We start from the raw sequence: 3197 nt of genomic DNA on the forward strand, positions 1-3197 counted from the left end.
GTGTGTGTGTATACGTGTGTATAGTTGAGAGTATTGTAGTTATGGATGGGTGTGTTTGTACTTGTTAGTATTGCAGGCACAGATGTGAGTGTGTGGTTGATGATGTAGGTGGTGTGTCAGTGGGCAGACCTTGTAAAGTGTGAGTTTGTAAGGGTTATGTAAGCAATTGTCAATATTGAAACTCATAACTGGAAGTGTGTAAAAGTATAGGAGTTGTGAAATGTTAATGTGAGTATAGTTTGGTTACAAGAGATGTTGTTAGTGCAGTTGTATGGGGTGGTTGTGATTATGGTAGGCATGGATGGGTGTATGTGTGTGGACTTGAGAGTATTGTAGGCATTGGTGTGTGTGTGTGGAGGCATAGATGGGAGTGTGTATTTGACAATGACGTTGGTGTATTAGTGGGTAAATGTAGTAAAGTGTGCTGTGTTACACTGTGTGATTTGAAGGGACCTTGAATGGGAAAGTAGTTGTGAGTATTGGCGGCATGGCTGGGTGGGTGTGTGTGTGTGTACTTGGTAGTATTGTAGGCATGGATGGGTATATGTATGTGTGTAGTTGTGAGTATTGGATGCGGGGATGGGTGTGTGGTTGTGTGTACTTGGATGTTTGTGTGTGTGTATTTGTGAGTATTAGAGGCATGGAGGTGTGTGTGTGTGTTTTGGTTTGAGTATTGGAGGTATGGATGGGTGTGTTGTGAGTATGGTGTGTTGTGTGCCAGGAAGTAGCTCGTGCCATGAAATGGAAGTTAGTTGTGTTAGTAGATTAGTTGTTAGTGTAGTGGTATGGGGTGTTAGTTAGTACTTACAGTTGGGTGCGGTACAGTTGTGTTTGACGGCAGGCGTCAGGTGAATTTGGCAGGAGGCGGCAGCAGGTCGTACAGGGTTTGGTTTATTTGCAGCAGGTTGGTAACGTAGTTGAAGAAACCTTAAATCAAAAATAATTATTAGAAGATACAAATGGATGAGTGTGTTGTGAGTATGGTTTGCTGGTTGGCACGCAGCAGGAACTGGGCTAAAATGGAAGCTAGGTGTGTTTGTAGATGACGTAGTGGTGTAGTGGTATGTGATGTTAGGTAGTACTTACAGATGGGTGGGGTAGAGTTGTGTTCTGTGGGCGGCGTCAGGTGAAATGTGCAGGAGGTCGTATAGGGTGGCGTAGGTGGTAGAGGGTGGTGGTTTTAGGCAGCAGGTTGTGGAGTTTGTTGAGGGGCCCTTAAAGCAAAATCTAATATTAGAAGACACGAATCGAAGTGTTCAAAAGTAGTAAATGTTGCAGCTACCGGCGTGAGATTCATTAATGGGTGTGTGTGTGTGTGTAGGCGTGAGTTTTGGAGGCATGGAGTGGTGTATGTAAGTGTAAGTGTAGCAAGCATATGTGTGTGTGTAGCTGTGATTATTGGAGGCATACATTGGTGCATGAGTGTCCAGATATCGGTTAGTGTACTGTGGTAGACCGTGATGGTTGAAAGTGGCTGATGTGTGGTACAGTTGTAAACCCTGCATGGCCGTACCAGATATGGGAGGTGTGTGATGAGAGGTGTGTTGGAAGTGGTGTACTGGGGTGCTGGTTGGCTGGGGTGAGCTGGGTTTTGATTGTGTATTAGTATCGGGTGTTGGCTAGTACTTACAGATGGTTGAAGAAAAGATGTTGTGTGTCACTGGGAGTCTGGGAAAGTTGAGTTGTACGGCATCAGGGCCCGGCGAGTGTTGCTTGTTGGGATCAGATTCTGGTGGGTGTTGTTTAACATCAGATGGTGGTGGTTGTTGTTTGGCTGCTGCAGGTTTGAGAGAATGGAAATAAACGTGGGAAGGGGGTTGTGGGGGTGGGGGGTGTGGATGGGGTTATTTGGCAGAGGTGTACAGTGGGCTTCCAGATGGGTGTGGTTGAGATGTGGTGTGGCAATGGTGGCCTGCTAAAGTTGAGTTGTGTGGCATTAGGTCCTGGAGGGTGTTGCTTGTTGGCATCAGATACTGGTGTGTGTTGTTTGGCTGCTGCAGGTTTGAGCGAATGTAAAGAAAAGTGTGAAGGTGGTTGGTGGGGGGAGGGGTGGGGTGTAATTGAGCTGAAGTGGACATTGGACTTCCCTGCCCTTGTCCCCGTCCCCCGCGCTGCCACTGTCTGCCTCTATGATGGTGTTAGAAGACCTGAATTGAAGTGTTCAAAGGGAATAAAGGCTGCAGCTACTGCCGTGAGATGCATTGATGGGTGTGTGTGTGTAGGTGTGAGTTTTTGAGGCATGGATGTGTGTGTGTGTAGGTGTGTTTATTGGAGGCATATGTTGGTGCATGAGTGGGCAGACATAGGTGACTGTAGTGTGTTAGACCGTGATGTGTGAAAGGGCATGAAGTGTGGTAAAGTAGTAAAAGTGGTGTACTGGGGTGCTGGGTGCCTGGGCTGAACTGGAACGGAGCTGTGTTTGGAGTTGGTGTATTGGTATGTTGTGGTGGGTAGTACTTACAGATGGGTGTGGTAGAGATGTGTTGTGGCACAGGTTGTCCTGGAACTTGGAGTTGTGTGTGCTCCGGTCCTGTAGGGTGTTGTTTGTTGGCATAAGATGCAGGTGGGTCTTGTTCGTTTGCTGCAGGTTTGAGAGAAATAAAAAAAAAAATTGTGAAAGGGGTTGTGGGTGTTGGGGGTTTTGGGGGGGGGGGGTGGTGTTGTGGTTATTTTGTAGAGGTGCACAGTGGACTTGTAGATGGGTGTGGTAGCGATGTGGTGTGGTCCAGGTGGTCTTTGAAAGTCGAGTTGTGTGGCATCAGTTCCAGGAGGGTGTCGGTTGTTGGCATCAGATCTTGGTGGGTGGTGTTTTGCGGCTGGAGGTTTGAGAAAAAAATATTAAAGGTGGTTGTGGGGGGGTGTAGGAAAATCTGTGTTAGGTGTGAGCGTGTGGCCCGGGATACCTTGCTGTAATGGGAATTTTTGTTGTGTGTGTGTGTGTGTGTCTCAGCTAGGAGTGGACCGCTTTAGCTGGGAGTGTGAGTCAGCGGGTACCCTGGAAAGGTTTGCTGAGAGTGGCAGGCAGCGTTGTGTGGCTGGGAGGTGGCGTGTATGTCTCAGCTAGGAGCGGACAGCTTTTGCTGGGAGGGTGAGGCAGCGTGTCCCCTGGGAGGGCTTGCTGAGAGTGGCAGGCAGCGGTGGGTGGCTGTGGGGGGGTTGTGCTTGCGTTGTGTAGACGTGGGGCTGGCTGTGTGTGG

General features: G+C 48.5%; 1 long non-coding RNA gene across 1 annotated transcript; it reads right to left on the minus strand.

Annotated features, from left to right (window-relative positions):
* Positions 1-808: 808 nt before the first annotated feature.
* LOC146006944 (uncharacterized) lies at positions 809-2557 on the minus strand. Its single transcript, XR_014444135.1, has 4 exons — positions 2462-2557; positions 1631-1777; positions 1087-1214; positions 809-927 (listed from the first exon to the last, which is right to left on the minus strand). It is a non-coding gene; the product is annotated as an uncharacterized LOC146006944 (long non-coding RNA).
* Between the last annotated feature and the right edge of the window lie 640 nt (positions 2558-3197).

This window comes from Crinia signifera, chromosome 6 (genome assembly GCF_055691185.1).
Source record: "Crinia signifera chromosome 6, ASM5569118v1, whole genome shotgun sequence".
In the NCBI taxonomy this organism is placed as follows: Eukaryota; Metazoa; Chordata; class Amphibia; order Anura; family Myobatrachidae; genus Crinia; species Crinia signifera.